Genomic DNA, 21,027 nt, shown 5'->3' on the forward strand with positions numbered 1-21,027 from the left:
GCTATTTTAAGGCTAGGACCTCCAAGGTTGTATTTTCAGAAATACTTGTTGTGCCATGCACTAAACCAGGGAGGCAGTTGGAACTTAGGGAGGTTAATGCATGGCTAAGGAAGTGGTGTACTAAAGAGGGTTTGGGTTTTTTAGAGCACTGTAAGTCCTTCTCTGACTCTTTAACAACATGTTGTAGAACTAAATGTGTTAGAGGGATCTTTGCTGCGGACTGTCGTTTTTTCATGTGCTGAATAAATCTGTAAACTAGATGTATCCAGCCCTCTCTCTCTGTCTCTCAAAATCCAGATTGGACTTTTTGAGACTGATCCGCGGACCAAAGGAACCGGCGAATCCAAATCCGCAAAATAATTTCACCCACCTCTACTACTAAACAAGCCATCAGTTACAGAATTACAGTTGTCATAGGCATGCCAGATCTGTCCTTTCTCCTTTCTAGAGGCTTGAAGCTTCTTTCAAATAGTCCTCCTTATCCAGGAGTACAGAGGCAGCTAAAAAAGCTGATTTGGATTTTGCCATATATATCCTTCCAACATTGTGAGTAGACCCTTTGGAGGGTATTTTTATTTTTTCAACATTCACTGATGTTACTACTCGATATAGTTTCTTCGCATTTTTTATACAGTCCGCCGATCCCCTTACCTTTGGAGAGTATGATGGGGAGAAGACTTTTGGAACAGTCTTATAAGGGTTGAGTGGAGGAGTACCTCATAATATTTTTATTTCACTTTTGGACATTGTTTGTTCACTTATATTCACATTTATTGGTTCACTGTGCACTATTCACTGTGAGCGTTTTGAGAGCCACCTATTGTTTTGCTGTTATATCATACAGATGCAGTCAGGTGTATTGTATAGTATTTGGCCAGGAAACCACAGTGGAAAGATACGCAATCACTGCCTGCTTGCAGCTTCAGTGCAGCCAGATTAATTGCCCACCAGGATTAACGCAGCAGGGGTCCCTGCTTCTGAATGGGACACCTGCTGCGTTAATCTTTCCATGCATTGCCAGTCTGGAAGAGCTACGCAGTGAGAGCAGACAGAAGCGGCCCCTCTCTCTGCACATCTCTCTCTGTGCATATTGGTGGATATGTCCAGGCATCAGGTTTGACAGAGAATTACTTCTCTACCAAAACTGATAGAATCGGTGGATGTACAATGTGATGCCTTTACTTTTTTGGAGTGATGTAATGTCACCTTAAAGGGATGGAAGCCATACAATCAGGTACCTTATGAGTCCCTTCCTTTAAGGGCTTTCTCTAGCCCTATCTCTGATGCATCGGTTTGCACTACAAAAGGCCTGTTAAAGTCTGGGCTTCTAAGGATGGGACCCTCTGATAGACACCTTTTTATGTCCTCGAAGGCTCTCTGACACTTCCTTGACCATACCACTTGTGTAGGGGCGGACTTTTTTGTGAGGTCCGTTAATGGGGCTTCAACTTCCGAGTAGTTGGGGATGAACCGCCAGTAGTACCCTGCTAAACCCAGCAGAGAGCGTACCTGCGTTTTTGTTTGGGGGGTCGGAACTTGTTTCAGGGCAACTACCTTGTCGGCTAGTGGCCTTACTTTTCCACCTCCCACTGCATACCCTAAGTATTTGGTTTCCGCCTTACCAAGGCACATTTCTTAGGGTTGGCTGTGAGCCCTGCCTCTCTTAGGCTGAAATCTCTATTTAGATGGGCCCGACAGTGTTTACTATAAATGACAATGTCATCTAGGTTGGCTGCGGCATAAGCCCTATGGGGTCTCAGCATCTTATCCATGAGTCTCTGAAATGTGGCTGGGGCTCCATGCAGTCCAAATGGCATTGTCACAAACTGGTATAAACCCATGGGAGTGGCAAAGGTTGTTTTGCACTTGGACTTTTCCTCTAAGGGTATTTGCCAGTATCCTTTTGTTAAGTCCAGCGTGGATATATATTCCGCGTTACCAAGGGCGTCAATTAACTAGTCCACCCTTGGCATCGGATATGCGTCAAACTTGGATACCTCATTGACCTTTCGGAGGTCCACACAAAATCTTACCTTCCCATCGGGTTTAGGGACCATAACTAGTGGACTACACCACTCACTGCATGATTCCTCAATCACTCCTAAGTGTAACATTTATTGTACCTCCTTCTCTACCAGGGCCTACGACTCTCAGGCAACTTATAAGGACGGGAACGTACTTTTACCCCAGGTGCGGTCTCGATCACATGTGAAATTAAATTAGTTTGCCCTGGCAAATGAGAAAAAACATCATGGAATTGTGTAATTATTTCTAACAAGTCCCCTTTTTGTTCAGAGGACAACTGTCTACCCATTGGAATTTTATCATCACCGTTTCCTCCTCCACCGGGTGCATGAATAGAGACCGCTGCATCTTCCAGGATTTCAGCAAGTTCACATGGTAAATTTGTTTACCCTTCCTGGACCCTGGTGGAGTACTTCGAATGGGCCCTGCCATTTGGTTAGGAGTTTGCCCTCACAACTGGGTAACAACAACATTACCTGGTCTCCCGGGTGAAACACTCTCATGCGAGTATTCTGATTGTAATGTCTCTCCTGGCTGTCCTTGGCTGATCTAAGATTCTCCCTAGCAAAAGGGCCGACCACATCTAGGCACTTCCTAAGGTCTAGTACATATTGCAGGGTATTCTTAGAAGGGGACCGCTGTTCCTCACACGACTCCTTTAGGAGGCCTAGGATACCCCGGGGTTGGGGTATATATATATATATATATATATATATATATATATATATATATATATATATATATATATTTATCAACCCCACACTGATGAGACCCATTAAGGTCGAAACAGCTGTCTGTGGGTGGTTTTCTGGGTATGCACCTTAACCCTGGCTGTGCTCAAAGCTGTGACCATGCAGCAAGCTTAAGCCTATAGGGAACCATGTTAAAAATGGTTTTTGAAGCAAAAAGTGGCACTGTGTGCTCATTTGCATGTCATTTCCCAGAATCCCTTGCTGCAGTGGAAGTGCTGTGTGCTGGGTGATAATGGGGAAAGGCGGGGTTGCAGACCTGCCTAAGACATGCAGATGAGCATACAGTTGCATTTACATTTATATATATTTATATATACTGCAGTCCAGATGACTAAAAGGTAAGGTATTGGTCCCTGCTTATATATCCCTCCTTAAACTCATCCCCCCATTTCTCTCCAATCAAATCCTACCTTTAACCTCCCCCCCCCCCTGCCCCTAGCAGACGTGCTGCCCATTCAGCTAGGGCCTCTGGACTTTTCTGCAACAGAAACAGAGACTGACAGTTACAGTACACTCTGGATCTTGTACATGAGGATTTATACTCAGATTCACATATGATGTAATAACTTTGTACGTGTACATGTTAAAAGTTCAAACCAGCTAGGGTTCATAAGAGTTGTAGACTTTTATGACCACTATTTTTATTGGTCAATGGGAATTTTGTAGTCCGTTGAGAATAATAGCAATAACAGTTAATATCAACAACTAACTACTGTATGTATATACTTAGGTGTGTGTATTTATATATACACACCTAAGTATATACATACAGTAATTAATAGTTGCTATAAAATGTTTTATATATATATATATATATATCTATATATGTATATTGGCGTAGATGACCTAGACCCAAAGAAAAACTGAGAAAAGGAATATTAACCAATGTGTAATTAGTGTTCAAAAATTATATATTAAAGAGGCACTTGAGAATTAGTGGATAAATTGATTTTACTGATAATTCAGTCTCAGTAGAATGGCTAGAGAACAATATTCCTTCTATTGGTATCTTCTGTTAATCATCAACAGGTATTAATGAATGGAAAATTGTAACAATCCAATGTGAGGTTGAAATGGATAATCCTTTGATGTTAAGTAGAAATATTTATTAAAATAGCTTGTCAAAACAAACATATAAAATTGCTATTGCAATCAGCGAGAGAGGATCAAAAGATATCTCTGTAGTGAAGAGTATTAAAGTCCCAATGTACATCTATGTCTTTAAAAAGACAATCTGTATCAGTTAGACAAAGTTCGTTTCTTATAAAATGAAGTGTAATTTATTGTTCAATTAGTTCTCCTTGTTGGTGGGCTTGGGACAGTCTATTTTCCAACAGCATGGTATACTGATCACGCGTGAATTCGTCGAAGACAATTGATTGAAACACGTAGGGTGAATTGCGGAGAGAGGATCGAGATTGTCAGTGTGTCAAACCTCAGAAGGAAATTTATGGATCTGTTAGTTGAACGGCTGAACCTTGCAGACGGTGATGAAGACACAGAAAAGAAGACCACAGACAGTATGGATTATAAAGACAAGAAAGAAGACACCACATTGGATTACAAAGGTTTTTTTTTATTTTATGGGTTCCTGGTTCCTGTCTTTGGATTTGTTGCAGACATAGCGGTTCCCCCGGAAGTCGGTCATTGGTCTTCTCATGGTAAGTAAACTGTTTTTTTTTTTTTTTCTCACAAGTCAGATTTATTTTTTTAATGTCCATTTCATGCCCATGTATGTGTATATATATCCCTATGGAGCTATATACATGCATGTTTATTAAAGGGTTGTTTTGCAAATGTTTATTGCATTTTTTCATGTCTTCTACAAGTCTTTTCCCTGTTTGGTTACTATTGTGTGTGTGAAATGTAATGTAGAATTAGTTATGTCATTTCAGATGATGATGATTGCATGGGTTTATGTTGGGACCCTGCCTTAATTGTTTATTGTTTATATGTGGCTTATTTGGTGAATTTAGATTGTGTATGATCGTGTTAGTTAGAAATATATTTGTTTTTGCAATGGTTTTGTGTTTGCATAACAATCTTGAATAGGGTTTTTTGTATAGATTTGCTTGTAATGTATATCGGATGGCATTAATTGTGTGTTGGTAATTTATTATTGTCTACTTGCTTTGTTTATATTGCATGTTTACTTTCAATCATGTATTTGTTTTGGAACTTTGATTGCTATTGTGTACATGATGGAAATATTATTTGCATCATGTACACAATGTTCAATTGTATGTTTTATTGCAGTTTACTGGTCTGGATAGGTGCTTGCTGTATTCTCTTATGAGATGTGTTTTAATAGTCATTTTGCTTTGTTTTAATTTTGTCTGTGATGTTGTCAATTAGAGATCGGAAGTGTTCAATTAGTACTTGGATATCCTTTACCATTCCTTTGTAGATTGCTTAATCATACATGTATTTGAAATATTTATATATATATATATATATATATATATATATATATATATATATATATTTATATATATATATATATACACATGAAGGTCAGTCAGCACACTGCAGTAGAAAAGGTTATAATAGCAGATGCTAGTCCCATAGAAAATAAGTATGATACGAACCAATCCAAAGATCAGTAAAGAGACAGCACACCGCACGGGGTTAATCCAAAAATCTATATTCACAACATGAAATACACGTAAGCCAACGTTTCGGTCCCACAGAAAAAGAGAGAGAGCGCATGCCCCATAGCATAAAACTGTGTTTTTAATATGAAAAGGGGAAGGGAAGGGGGGGGAATATGATATATATGAAAATGATAAAGATTATTATATAATTACAAAAACTGAAAATAAAATTGAAATTAAATGAAATATGAGTGAAGTTGAAAATAAAAATGAAAATGAAAAAATGTCTATGGATAAAGATGGAACATGGATTATGTATGGGGAAGGGAAAAGGTGGGGGGAGGAGGGGGGGAAAAGGTAGGAATGGGCTGATTGGTACGTGGGGGAAGGAGACGAGGGGAAAGGGGGGGATGGATGAGGGAAGGGAAGGGTGGAGGATGAGGGGAAAGGGAGGAGGAGTAAGGAGAGGGGGGGAAATGTGGGGGAAGGGGAAGGTGAGGGATTGTGGAATTGGGATAAACAGTGAACTAATGTGGGAGTGAAGGAAAAAAAGGATTGCGAGGAATTGGCAGACCCACTATTCTCCCTAAATTAGAGCGATGAGAGTCCAAGTTGGACTGAATCCTGTCGGCAAACGGCACCCCTGGCATCCGGTGAGCTGTGACTTCCACAGGCAGCCCTGAGGGAGCCTACAAAGACGGACATTCTGCAGCACAGAACCGGATGGTGGTGATATAATCACAAATTGCCTTTTTAACATTTTACTCTTGTGAGTGTGTTTCTTCCCTCCCCCCCTTCCCTTCCCCTTTTCATATTAAAAATACAGTTTTATGCTATGGGGCGTGCGCTCTCTCTCTTTTTCTGTTTTTAGATATCCCTGGATGTGGTTTATCCCATGTGAGAGCAGCCGGAGAACCCCTTTATCAGCATCATTTACCTTTATTCATGGACTAACATCAAAAGGACTGGTTGGACTTTATTTTTCCTTCTTTGCACTTTTGCACATCTTTTATACCAAGTTAATTGTGTTTTACCATTTTGTAAATTGATATATATATGTATTTTTATTTTTATTTTTTGCACATTAATCACAAGAATTAACTTTATACACTTTAGTCACTTATTAGGTTATTAACACTCGCATTTCTACTCTGGCGCTACAATTTTTGTTTATATATATATATATATATATATATATATATATATATATATATATATATATATATATATATATATATATATATATATATATATATATATATATATATATATATATATATAAAGACAAGAACAGATTGGAGTAGCGCCTTAGTATAACTGATTCAAATTTTGATCAGCTGTATCAGACAGATTGGATTGTTATGGCTATCTGACCAATGAATACCCAAAGGGCGAATTTAAATAAAGCAACTGACCTAAAATAAATTATAAACTGGAATATATATCAATAATAGAAATATTATGTCACATCAAAATGAAAAAAATAAGAAAAAATTAAATATATATATGAAAAATAATAAAAAAAGTATATATGAAAACCAGTTCACAACTTAAAGTCCACAAATGTGCTTAATCCACCGGAGACTTGCAGCCTGAATGTAAGGATCACCAAATCCCAAAGATATCTGCAAAAAAACACAAGAAAAACAGGCACACTCCTAGTGTGATAAAGTATAAAAAGGTTTTATAGGACTGTAAAATATAAAAAACGCACTCACAAACAGAGTAATATATAAAGCATGTATGAGATATACTCAATCGCCTGAGAACTGAAGGGGTCCACGCCAAACGTCCCATTGGTGCCACCTCTGGTGTATCCGGTGATCTTGCAGGATGTATAGGCGCTTCAGGAACCGGATGATGTCAGACTCAGTGTCTCGTGCAGAGACTTCCTCCGGCTACACCTCCTTCAGCTACCACTGCTCACCAGCAGACAACCGCAGTATCGGAATGACGGCAGTCCCATGCAAATTCTCAATAGCCGCAAAATAAGCTCTCCGTTCGTGTATAATAAAATCAGCTACAAACTCGCCACTTTGGGAAACGCCCTACGAGTTTCATCCCTGAAGACTTCGTCAGGGAATTAATTCATTGGTCAATGGGATGTCCTTTATACCCAATCAGATGTTTGTAATTGGCCAATGTGAGTGATGGGCGAGTATTTCCCCTTACACAAAATTAACCCTATTTCATTGCTGGACAATATTGTCAGTTAAACTACTAGAGTACTAGAACCCATTAGAGACATAATACATTTTAACATATTCTAGACAATACTAAAAATAAAAATAAAAAGATACAATATAGACAGTGTACAAAAGATAAATTCTTGAAGAACTATAGATAAATTAGATTAAAAAATAGAGATAAAGACCGGGCAGTTAGTCCCAAAAATGGGATAATACACTGTCAGGATTGCCTAGACCTCCTGCCTAGCCATAGCTTCCTTGTCCACTGGGTGTGCTGCTGCCTTCTGTTGGCTCTGGGTTCCTCTGTCTGTCTGTCTTCTTGTTGCTCCTGTCTCTGTCCTTATAGCTTGCTTCCTGTCTGTTGGTTTTGCCTTTGCTTCTAGTCAGACTCCCATGCACATCTTTGATCCTGATCTGTTTATGTACCTGTACCTGTATTGTAGTCTGCTCACAGTAAAGGTCCTTGCTAGTAATCTGGCTTGTCCCTGGTTATTCCTGCTCCCCAGTCTCAGTCCCTGCTCCCTGTTTTCAGTCCCTGTCCTGCCCCGCCTGTCCTGTTCCAGTCTCCTCGTTGCCGACCTCTGCTTGTTACCTGACTTCGCTACCTGCCGCCTGCCTCAGACCCCTGCTTGTTACCTGACTTCGCTACCTGCCGCCTGCCTCGGACCTCTGCTTGTTTCCTGACTTCACTACCTGCCGCCTGCCTCGGACCCCTGCTTGTGACCCCTGCTTCGCTTCCTGCTGTTCCGGCCACTGAAATCCTACCCGCCACAGGAGTCTCTCGTGACAGAAAGCAAAGGCCACTTCTGGATCTCGCTGGAACAGATTCTTCTTCTGCCTGCACCCTTTCCTGCCTGCTGCAGCAGACCACATCTGCATGGTTGAAGATAAGTACTTTCGTTTCTTTTTTGGAAATCCAAGTTGGGATTTTGAAAGGTTTTTTTTGTTGTTGCTGCTAAGTGTTCTGCAAGAATTATTGCGTTCATACAGTAACAAAAAAACATTTTTTCTGAGACTAGAACTGTTGCTGCAAGAGACTATTGCAGTTTTCATTGAGATTTTTATTTTTGTGCAGTGCCTGGGTTAACCATTGCAGTACCTGTTGCCACCTTTTAGACTCTGACTTTTCATTTCCTGGATAGGCTTGTCTCTGCATCACTGGTTGGACCACTGCTGTTCACAGGGTTCTCATTTCAAAAGACAAGAGTGCTTCTATTATTTTGTTACTGCATACTGTGGTTTTTCCTGCAATCTGTAGTTTTTCATATGATTGGTTCTAAGGTTTCAGGTTTACCTGCAAGTTCCCCTAAAGTTTGTTTCTCTGCAACATATGATATCCCTACGCCTGATATCAAAGGTTTCAGATTTGACTGCAGGGTTCTCTGTCTGATATTCCTATGTCAAAAGTTTCAGATCTAACTACAAGTTTTCTCTGTATTAGTTTCCTGCAGTCTATGATATTTCTATGCCTGATATCAAAAGTTTCAGATTCAACTGCAGGTTTTCTTTTGTCTATATGGTATCCCTACGCCTGATGCATAAAGATTTAGATGTAACTGCAGGTTTTTTCTGTCTGTATGATATCCCTACGCCTAATGCCTAAAGATTCAGATATAACTGCAGGTTTCTCTGTATATGTTTTTTCCTTGCATTTATATCTCTGTGACTGATGTTAAAGTCTCAAAGGGTCAGCTCTCCTATCTTGTGTCTCTGTGTCTAATATTCCTGTTGTTCATTCTAATGCTTCTGTTTTAAAAACACATTTCCTCTTTACTGGTTTCTTGGGAAGTGTGGTTTAATTATGGCTCCCACTCAAACAGTCTTGAGCAGTAAATGTGAACACAGTACCACTGATTCTTCAGAACTTCTCAAAGCAAAGAAGAAGAAGAAAAAGAAGGGAGGCATTACTGTGGAAGTTGCAGAAGGAATTAAGAATGAAAATTTAACCTCAGAGTCTGCATTTGATGAAAGAGATATGCTGCAGCTTAAGGCAACTCACAGACGTATCCCAATATCCTCAGCAATTGCTAAGTGTGTTCTCCAGAAAAAAGAAAAATACCAGTTGGAAAGTGACCTGGATGTCATGTCAGGTGAGCTGGAAAAGGCATATGCTGATGCTGCTGAGAATTGGCGCCACGCTTCTAAAAGTAACGAATTCCTGGAAACCTCTATGAAGGAAATTGACAGGCTTAATACAGAGCTTAAAGTCTCCCATGAGGATATTTGCTACTTCAAGAAAGAGATGGAAGTCGATCGGGAGGAGAGATGCTACTTGACAACAGAGATACGTTCTATGAGAGAAATCTTCGAAGGGTTAAATATCAGTTTTGAAACTGTAACCCAAGAGTGCAAGAATCTCTATGTCCAAATCAGTGAAGGAGATAAGAAGCTCCATGAATTAGGAGAGGAGAAGAAACAGTTGGCCCAGGAAAAGTTAGACGTGCAGACAGCACTGCAGAATGTAGAGAGAGTGCTGCAAGAAGAACGTGTCTCCCTGGAGCGGCGCACACAAGCAGAAAATATGCTGCAGAGTCAGCTGCGAGAACTGCGTACACATCTGCAGGACACCAAAGAGAAATGGGTAAATGCTGAAGAAAAGCAGCGAGTTCTGCAGGAAGAAAGTTTCCAGACTGCCTACAAAATAAGTATGATGCAAGATTATTTGAGTACCCAGTGTGTCCCCAAAGAACAGCAGGAGGAGCTGAAGGCCACACTGAGCATAACCAGAGCCTCGCTGGAGGAAGAGCTAAAGCTAGCAGCTGAACACACATCTCAGCAGCTCACAGCGCTGCAGGCGCAGATCGCTGAGCTCAAGACACAGCTTGCCAAAAAGGAGGAAAGAGAGAAGGTTTCCGTCTGTCAAGTGACTGGCCTGACACAGCGCTATGAGGTCAAAATGGCCGATGCCTGCAAAATATTGGACCACACAGCCCGTGATAAGGTCCGACTGCAGCTGGAGCTGGACAATGCCTGGGAGGAGTACCGGCAGCTGCAGATCAGAAATGAAGAAGATGAAACATATTTAAGCTTTACTCTGAGTCAGCTGGGAGATATGGAGTCGCGACTCAACTCCAAAGAAGCCGAACTGACAACTGCATTGAGTGGGAAAAGAAGTGCAGAAGGACAGCTTCAAGAGCTGAAAAATCAAATAGCTGGTCTTAATGAGACTTTAGGTGATACCACGAAACGGCAGTCACAAAAGGAGACCATGGAGCGTGAATTCTATGTTCCCACTTACACATGTGAAAAGTCTGCACCCGTCATTGATGCCCACATTCCTGATGTCCATGCCTCTGCAATGGAGTTGAACGTATCCATTGGGAAGTTCCAGATTCCAAAACTAAAAGAGATATATTGGTCACAAAAGAGACCACGGAAAGTGAATATGTCCCGTCTGCCGCATTTGAAGAGCCTGATGTATCTGTTCCCGATGCCCCTGCTATGACGTTAGACGGATCCCTGGTGAAGTTCCTTGCTATGCCTAATATTCTTGATGCTGATGCCAACGCTCTTGCGATAAGGATAAATGCACCTCTCACAGATTTCCCAGCAGCACTTGACGTACACATTAAGTTGGCCTTCCATCAAGATTTCCCTGAAGAGCCTGGAGGGTTGTCTGGAGTTGTTGCTGATCCCTATGTTCCTGCAAAACATGGAGTGTTGTCCGAAGGCCATCGTGAGTCGGCCTTCCATCAGGGACACCTTGCTAAACCTGGAGGGTTGTCAGGAGGATCTACTGGCTCCTCTGCTCTTGCTGTAAAGACAAGCACACGTTCTTCCGTTTATCTACGAATATCTGATGCGTCCTCTGCTGAGCCTGTGACCTACTCTGCAAAGTCAAGCTTACTGCTCACAGATTCTCTGGCATTTGGGTTGATGCATCCTGACATTCAACTGTTCCGAGAGAGAATTGAATTCCTCTGTCGGCTTTCTGATGGACTTTTTCAGTCTGTACCGGTGGAGTACTCTCTGCCCGCTGACAAACCACCAGAAGTGGGTCACCTTGAGTCCACTTTTCATCAAGGCCTCCGGGAAGAGCCTGGAGGATCGTCCGGAGAACGCTCTTGAGAGGGGGGAGTAATGTCAGGATTGCCTAGACCTCCTGCCTAGCCATAGCTTCCTTGTCCACTGGGTGTGCTGCTGCCTTCTGTTGGCTCTGGGTTCCTCTGTCTGTCTGTCTGTCTTCTTGTTGCTCCTGTCTCTGTCCTTATAGCTTGCTTCCTGTCTGTTGGTTTTGCCTTTGCTTCTAGTCAGACTCCCATGCACATCTTTGATCCTGATCTGTTTATGTAATGTACCTGTATTGTAGTCTGCTCACAGTAAAGGTCCTAGCTAGTAATCTGGCTTGTCCCTGGTTATTCCTGCTCCCCGGTCTCAGTCCCTGCTCCCTGTTCCCAGTCCCTGTCCTGTCCCGCCTGTCCTGTTCCAGTCTCCTCGTTGCCGAACTCTGCTTGTTACCTGACTTCGCTACCTGCCGCCTGCCTCAGACCCCTGCTTGTTACCTGACTTCGCTACCGGCCGCCTGCCTCGGACCTCTGCTTGTTTCCTGACTTCGCTACCTGCCGCATGCCTCGGACCCCTGCTTGTGACCCCTACTTCGCTTCCTGCTGTTCCGGCCACTGAGATCCTACCCGCCACAGGAGTCTCTCGTGACAGAAAGCAAAGGCCACTTCTGGATCTCGCTGGAACAGATTCTTCTTCTGCCTGCACCCTTTCCTGCCTGCTGCAGCAGACCACATCTGCATGGTTGAAGATAAGTACTTTCGTTTCTTTTTTGGAAATCCAAGTTGGGATTTTGAAAGGTTTTTTTTTTTGTTGCTGCTAAGTGTTCTGCAATAATTATTGCGTTCATAGCAAAAAAACATTTTTTCTGAGACTAGAACTGTTGCTGCAAGAGACTATTGCAGTTTTCTTTGAGATTTTTATTTTTGTGCAGTGCCTGGGTTAACCCTTGCAGTACCTGTTGCCACCTTTTAGACTCTGACTTTTCATTTCCTGGATAGGCTTGTCTCTGCATCACTGGCTGGACCACTGCTGTTCACAGGGTTCTCATTTCAAAAGACAAGAGTGCTTCTATTATTTTGTTACTGCATACTGTGGTTTTTCCTGCAATCTGTAGTTTTTCATATGATTGGTTCTAAGGTTTCAGGTTTACCTGCAAGTTCCCCTAAAGTTGTTTCTCTGCAACATATGATATCCCTACGCCTGATATCAAAGGTTTCAGATTTGACTGCAAGGTTCTCTGTCTGATATTCCTATGTCAAAAGTTTCAGATCTAACTACAAGTTTTCTCTGTATTAGTTTCCTGCAGTCTATGATATTTCTATGCCTGATATCAAAAGTTTCAGATTCAACTGCAGGTTTTATCTGTCTGTATGATATCCCTACGCCTAATGCCTAAAGATTCAGATATAACTGCAGGTTTCTCTGTATATGTTTTTTCCTTGCATCTCTGTGACTGATGTTAAAATCTCAAAGGGTCAGCTCTCCTATCTTGTGTCTCTGTGTCTAATATTCCTGTTGTTCATTCTAATGCTTCTGTTTTAAAAACACATTTCCTCTTTACTGGTTTCTTGGGATGTGTGGTTTAATTATGGCTCCCACTCAAACAGTCTTGAGCAGTAAATGTGAACACAGTACCACTGATTCTTCAGAACTTCTCAAAGCAAAGAAGAAGAAGAAAAAGAAGGGAGGCATTACTGTGGAAGTTGCAGAAGGAATTAAGAATGAAAATTTAACCTCAGAGTCTGCATTTGATGAAAGAGATATGCTGCAGCTTAAGGCAACTCACAGACGTATCCCAAGAATAGTGGAAGAGAAGAAAGATGCTCCTACTCAGACGCTTCAAGCTGCATGAAAAGAGATTGATAGTCTTCATGGACGTTTAGATAAAGCGCAAGAAGCTAAGGCTGTACTACAGAGCGGTCTATCCTCAGCAATTGCTAAGTGTTTTCTCCAGAAAAAAGAAAAACACCAGTTGGAAAGTGACCTGGAGTTCATGTCAGGTGAGCTGGAAAAGGCATATGCTGATGCTGCTGAGAATCGGCGCCACGCTTCTAAAAGTAACGAATTCCTGGAAATCTCTATGAAGGAAATTGACAGGCTTAATACAGAGCTTAAAGTCTCCCATGAGGATATTTGCTACTTCAAGAAAGAGATGGAAGTCGATCGGGAGGACAGATACTACTTGACAACAGAGATACGTTCTATGAGAGAAATCTTCGAAGGGTTAAATATCAGTTTTGAAACTGTAACCCAAGAGTGCAAGAATCTCTATGTCCAAGTCAGTGAAGGAGATAAGAAACTCCATTAATTAGGAGAGGAGAAGAAACAGTTGGCCCAGGAAAAGTTAGACGTGCAGACAGCACTGCAGAATGCAGAGAGAGTGCTGCAAGAAGAACGTGTCTCCCTGGAGCGGCGCACACAAGCAGAAAATATGCTGCAGAGTCAGCTGCGAGAACTGCGTACACATCTGCAGGACACCAAAGAGAAATGGGTAAATGCTGAAGAAAAGCAGCGAATTCTGCAGGAAGAAAGTTTCCAGACTGCCTACAAAATAAGTATGATGCAAGATTATTTGAGTACCCAGTGTGTCCCCAAAGAACAGCAGGAGGAGCTGAAGGCCACACTGAGCATAACCAGAGCCTCGCTGGAGGAAGAGCTAAAGCTAGCAGCTGAACACACATCTCAGCAGCTCACAGCGCTGCAGGCGCAGATCGCTGAGCTCAAGACACAGCTTGCCAAAAAGGAGGAAAGAGAGAAGGTTTCCGTCTGTCAAGTGGCTGGCCTGACACAGCGCTATGATGTCAAAATCGCCGATGCCTGCAAATTATTGGACAACACAGCCCGTGATACGGTCCGACTTCAGCTGGAGCTGGACAATGCCCGGGAGGAGTACCGGCAGCTGCAGATCAGAAATGAAGAAGATGAAACATATTTAAGCTTTACTCTGAGTCAGCTGGGAGATATGGAGTCGCGACTCAACTCCAAAGAAGCCGAACTGACAACTGCATTGAGTGGGAAAAGAAGTGCAGAAGGACAGCTTCAAGAGCTGAAAAATCAAATAGCTGGTCTTAATGAGACTTTAGGTGATACCACGAAACGGCAGTCACAAAAGGAGACCATGGAGCGTGAATTCTATGTTCCCACTTACACATGTGAAAAGTCTGCACCCGTCATTGATGCCCACATTCCTGATGTCCATGCCTCTGCAATGGAGTTGAACGTATCCATTGGGAAGTTCCAGATTCCAAAACTAAAAGAGATATATTGGTCACAAAAGAGACCACGGAAAGTGAATATGTCCCGTCTGCCGCATTTGAAGAGCCTGATGTATCTGTTCCCGATGCCCCTGCTATGACGTTAGACGGATCCCTGGTGAAGTTCCTTGCTATGCCTAATATTCTTGATGCTGATGCCAACGCTCTTGCGATAAGGATAAATGCACCTCTCACAGATTTCCCAGCAGCACTTGACGTACACATTAAGTTGGCCTTCCATCAAGATTTCCCTGAAGAGCCTGGAGGGTTGTCTGGAGTTGTTGCTGATCCCTATGTTCCTGCAAAACATGGAGTGTTGTCCGAAGGCCATCGTGAGTCGGCCTTCCATCAGGGACACCTTGCTAAACCTGGAGGGTTGTCAGGAGGATCTACTGGCTCCTCTGCTCTTGCTGTAAAGACAAGCACACGTTCTTCCGTTTATCTACGAATATCTGATGCGTCCTCTGCTGAGCCTGTGACCTACTCTGCAAAGTCAAGCTTACTGCTCACAGATTCTCTGGCATTTGGGTTGATGCATCCTGACATTCAACTGTTCCGAGAGAGAATTGAATTCCTCTGTCGGCTTTCTGATGGACTTTTTCAGTCTGTACCGGTGGTGTACTCTCTGCCCGCTGACAAACCACCAGAAGTGGGTCACCTTGAGTCCACTTTTCATCAAGGCCTCCGGGAAGAGCCTGGAGGATCGTCCGGAGAACGCTCTTGAGAGGGGGGAGTAATGTCAGGATTGCCTAGACCTCCTGCCTAGCCATAGCTTCCTTGTCCACTGGGTGTGCTGCTGCCTTCTGTTGGCTCTGGGTTCCTCTGTCTGTCTGTCTGTCTTCTTGTTGCTCCTGTCTCTGTCCTTATAGCTTGCTTCCTGTCTGTTGGTTTTGCCTTTGCTTCTAGTCAGACTCCCATGCACATCTTTGATCCTGATCTGTTTATGTAATGTACCTGTATTGTAGTCTGCTCACAGTAAAGGTCCTAGCTAGTAATCTGGCTTGTCCCTGGTTATTCCTGCTCCCCGGTCTCAGTCCCTGCTCCCTGTTCCCAGTCCCTGTCCTGTCCCGCCTGTCCTGTTCCAGTCTCCTCGTTGCCGAACTCTGCTTGTTACCTGACTTCGCTACCTGCCGCCTGCCTCAGACCCCTGCTTGTTACCTGACTTCGCTACCGGCCGCCTGCCTCGGACCTCTGCTTGTTTCCTGACTTCGCTACCTGCCGCATGCCTCGGACCCCTGCTTGTGACCCCTACTTCGCTTCCTGCTGTTCCGGCCACTGAGATCCTACCCGCCACAGGAGTCTCTCGTGACAGAAAGCAAAGGCCACTTCTGGATCTCGCTGGAACAGATTCTTCTTCTGCCTGCACCCTTTCCTGCCTGCTGCAGCAGACCACATCTGCATGGTTGAAGATAAGTACTTTCGTTTCTTTTTTGGAAATCCAAGTTGGGATTTTGAAAGGTTTTTTTTTTTGTTGCTGCTAAGTGTTCTGCAATAATTATTGCGTTCATAGCAAAAAAACATTTTTTCTGAGACTAGAACTGTTGCTGCAAGAGACTATTGCAGTTTTCTTTGAGATTTTTATTTTTGTGCAGTGCCTGGGTTAACCCTTGCAGTACCTGTTGCCACCTTTTAGACTCTGACTTTTCATTTCCTGGATAGGCTTGTCTCTGCATCACTGGCTGGACCACTGCTGTTCACAGGGTTCTCATTTCAAAAGACAAGAGTGCTTCTATTATTTTGTTACTGCATACTGTGGTTTTTCCTGCAATCTGTAGTTTTTCATATGATTGGTTCTAAGGTTTCAGGTTTACCTGCAAGTTCCCCTAAAGTTGTTTCTCTGCAACATATGATATCCCTACGCCTGATATCAAAGGTTTCAGATTTGACTGCAAGGTTCTCTGTCTGATATTCCTATGTCAAAAGTTTCAGATCTAACTACAAGTTTTCTCTGTATTAGTTTCCTGCAGTCTATGATATTTCTATGCCTGATATCAAAAGTTTCAGATTCAACTGCAGGTTTTATCTGTCTGTATGATATCCCTACGCCTAATGCCTAAAGATTCAGATATAACTGCAGGTTTCTCTGTATATGTTTTTTCCTTGCATCTCTGTGACTGATGTTAAAATCTCAAAGGGTCAGCTCTCCTATCTTGTGTCTCTGTGTCTAATATTCCTGTTGTTCATTCTAATGCTTCTGTTTTAAAAACACATTTCCTCTTTACTGGTTTCTTGGGATGTGTGGTTTAATTATGGCTCCCACTCAAACAGTCTTGATCAGTAAATGTGAACACAGTACCACTGATTCTTCAGAACTTCTCAAAGCAAAGAAGAAGAAGAAAAAGAAGGGAGGCATTACTGTGGAAGTTGCAGAAGGAATTAAGAATGAAAATTTAACCTCAGAGTCTGCATTTGATGAAAGAGATATGCTGCAGCTTAAGGCAACTCACAGACGTATCCCAAGAATAGTGGAAGAGAAGAAAGATGCTCCTACTCAGACGCTTCAAGCTGCATGAAAAGAGATTGATAGTCTTCATGGACGTTTAGATAAAGCGCAAGAAGCTAAGGCTGTACTACAGAGCGGTCTATCCTCAGCAATTGCTAAGTGTTTTCTCCAGAAAAAAGAAAAACACCAGTTGGAAAGTGACCTGGAGTTCATGTCAGGTGAGCTGGAAAAGGCATATGCTGATGCTGCTGAGAATCGGCGCCACGCTTCTAAAAGTAACGAATTCCTGGAAATCTCTATGAAGGAAATTGACAGGCTTAATACAGAGCTTAAAGTCTCCCATGAGGATATTTGCTACTTCAAGAAAGAGATGGAAGTCGATCGGGAGGACAGATGCTACTTGACAACAGAGATACGTTCTATGAGAGAAATCTTCGAAGGGTTAAATATCAGTTTTGAAACTGTAACCCAAGAGTGCAAGATCTCTATGTCCAAGTCAGTGAAGGAGATAAGAAACTCCATTAATTAGGAGAGGAGAAGAAACAGTTGGCCCAGGAAAAGTTAGACGTGCAGACAGCACTGCAGAATGCAGAGAGAGTGCTGCAAGAAGAACGTGTCTCCCTGGAGCGGCGCACACAAGCAGAAAATATGCTGCAGAGTCAGCTGCGAGAACTGCGTACACATCTGCAGGACACCAAGAGAAATGGGTAAATGCTGAAGAAAAGCAGCGAATTCTGCAGGAAGAAAGTTTCCAGACTGCCTACAAAATAAGTATGATGCAAGATTATTTGAGTACCCAGTGTGTCCCCAAAGAACAGCAGGAGGAGCTGAAGGCACACTGAGCATAACCAGAGCCTCGCTGGAGGAAGAGCTAAAGCTAGCAGCTGAACACACATCTCAGCAGCTCACAGCGCTGCAGGCGCAGATCGCTGAGCTCAAGACACAGCTTGCCAAAAAGGAGGGAAAGAGAGAAGGTTTCCGTCTGTCAAGTGGCTGGCCTGACACAGCGCTATGATGTCAAAATCGCCGATGCCTGCAAATTATTGGACAACACAGCCCGTGATACGGTCCGACTTCAGCTGGAGCTGGACAATGCCCGGGAGGAGTACCGGCAGCTGCAGATCAGAAATGAAGAAGATGAAACATATTTAAGCTTTACTCTGAGTCAGCTGGGAGATATGGAGTCGCGACTCAACTCCAAAGAAGCCGAACTGACAACTGCATTGAGTGGGAAAAGAAGTGCAGAAGGACAGCTTCAAGAGCTGAAAAATCAAATAGCTGGTCTTAATGAGACTTTAGGTGATACCACGAAACGGCAGTCACAAAGGAGACCATGGAGCGTGAATTCTATGTTCCCACTTACACATGTGAAAAGTCTGCACCCGTCATTGATGCCCACATTCCTGATGTCCATGCCTCTGCAATGGAGTTGAACGTATCCATTGGGAAGTTCCAGATTCCAAAACTAAAAGAGATATATTGGTCACAAAAGAGACCACGGAAAGTGAATATGTCCCGTCTGCCGCATTTGAAGAGCCTGATGTATCTGTTCCCGATGCCCCTGCTATGACGTTAGACGGATCCCTGGTGAAGTTCCTTGCTATGCCTAATATTCTTGATGCTGATGCCAACGCTCTTGCGATAAGGATAAATGCACCTCTCACAGATTTCCCAGCAGCACTTGACGTACACATTAAGTTGGCCTTCCATCAAGATTCCCTGAAGAGCCTGGAGGGTTGTCCGGAGTTGTTGCGGATCCCTATGTTCCTGCAAAACATGGAGTGTTGTCGGAAGGCTGACTCACGATGGCCTTCGATCAGGGACACCTTGCTAAACCTGGAGGGTTGTCAGGAGGATCTACTGGCTCCTCTGCTCCTGCTGTAAAGACAAGCACACGTTCTTCTGTTTATCTACGAATATCTGATGCTTCCTGTGCTGAGCCTGTGACCTACTCTGCAAAGTCAAGCTTACTGCTCACAGATTCTCTGGCATTTGGGTTGATGCATCCTAACATTCAACTGTTCCGAGAGAGAATTGAATTCCTCTGTCGGCTTTCTGATGGACTTTTTCAGTCTGTACCGGTGGAGTACTCTCTGCCCGCTGACAAACCACCAGAAGTGGGTCACCTTGAGTCCACTTTTCATCAATGCCTCGGGAAGAGCCTAGAGGATCGTCCGGAGAACGCTCTTGAGAGGGGGGAGTAATGTCAGGATTGCCTAGACCTCCTGCCTAGCCATAGCTTCCTTGTCAACTGGGTGTGCTGCTGCCTTCTGTTGGCTCTGGGTTCTCTGCTGTCTGTCTGTCTTTGTGCTCCTGTCTCTGTCCTTATAGCTTGCTTCCTGTCTGTGGTTTTGCCTTTGCTTCTAGTCAGACTCCCATGCACATCTTTGATCCTGATCTGTTTATGTACCTGTACCTGTATTGTAGTCTGCTCACAGTAAAGGTCCTGCTAGTAATCTGGCTTGTCTCTGGTTATTCCTGCTCCCCGGTCTCAGTCCCTGCTCCCTGTTCTCAGTCCCTGTCCTGCCCGCCTGTCCTGTTCCAGTCTCCTCGTTGCCGACCTCTGCTTGTTACCTGACTTCGCTACCTGCCGCCTGCCTCAGACCCCTGCTTGTTTCCTGACTTCGCTACCTGCCGCCTGCCTCGGACCCCTGCTTGTGACCCCTACTTCGCTTCCTGCTGTTCTGGCCACTGAGATTCCCCCTCACCCGACACACAGGAGTGACATACACAAACATGATAAAGGTGTACATAACCTGGAAAGAAGGGGGAAGGGAAGGGGGGGAGGGAGGAAAGGGGGGGGGAAGGGGAGAGGGAAAGATAGGAGGGGAGGAGGGGAAGGGAATTGGGAGGGGAAGGGAGGGGAAAGGGGGGAAGGGAGAGGGAGATAAAAAGGTGAAAATGTACAGTTCATTGTTAATAACCATCAACATCATCATAAACCAAAGGATCAAGATCAGGGACAGAAGAAACCTCAAGACTGATGGGGGCCACAATCCCCTATTACCATAATAATATGCATATAAACCTTGTAAATAAATCCAAAATGCACAAATATAGATCATTTAAATCTATAGTATTAGATCATTTCCAATAATTTAATTCATATTATCTTTATATTTTAAATGTAATACACTTTCCACCTGTTATGTCTATATGGGCCAAAGGAGCACCAACAGCAAAACCAACCAAGTTGAGATGAGGCAACAATCCATGAGGGGACAGGACTAAACCTATCCAAACCAGACCTCAAAGATGTGCCTCAAACACGTTGGTACAATAACACTAGACAACAGTACTAATATCAATACAATCATTCAATCCATTTGGATGTAATGTACCCAGTACAGTATAATATAATGTTTTGAGAAAGTTAGCCGTGACTGACGAAACGCGTCAGGGAGCGTCGTGACGTCAGACGCAGAGACATTGGAGTCCACACCAAGCGCTGGAGCGTATTGATCCAGGCACGAGTGCTAGAGGCAGCATTACACGGGACCTCTTTCTTGGACATTTTCATAGCTTACCTGCTTTGTGAATCTGCTGGGACGGTGTTCCATTACCAACGGAGGCCCCTGAAGCCTGCAGTTTGACCGGATGGTGCTACCAGCCCTGGAACCTGCAGTGACGTTGCCCCTTATCAACGGAGCTTAGGAGTGCCCCAAGAGTCTCAGCTAAACCGGATGGTGGTGATTATGTATATCACATATGCTTGATTTTAATGCATTTTTTGTAAGTGCGTTTTTTACCCCCCTCTCTCCCCCT

The 21,027-nt window shown here is 43.4% G+C and overlaps 1 long non-coding RNA gene across 2 annotated transcripts in view; it reads left to right on the plus strand.

The window, feature by feature from the left end:
* The first annotated feature begins 3,936 nt into the window (after nt 1-3,936).
* The window catches only part of LOC142494475 (uncharacterized), a 44,378-nt gene continuing 27,287 nt past the window's right edge, over nt 3,937-21,027 (plus strand). For both annotated transcript variants that reach the window (XR_012801465.1, XR_012801466.1), the window contains exons 1-2: nt 3,937-4,438; nt 5,967-6,339. This is a non-coding gene — a long non-coding RNA (uncharacterized LOC142494475). The remainder of the gene's footprint in view (nt 4,439-5,966; nt 6,340-21,027) is intronic.

The sequence above is a fragment of the Ascaphus truei genome, chromosome 5, assembly GCF_040206685.1.
Source record: "Ascaphus truei isolate aAscTru1 chromosome 5, aAscTru1.hap1, whole genome shotgun sequence".
In the NCBI taxonomy this organism is placed as follows: domain Eukaryota; kingdom Metazoa; phylum Chordata; class Amphibia; order Anura; family Ascaphidae; genus Ascaphus; species Ascaphus truei.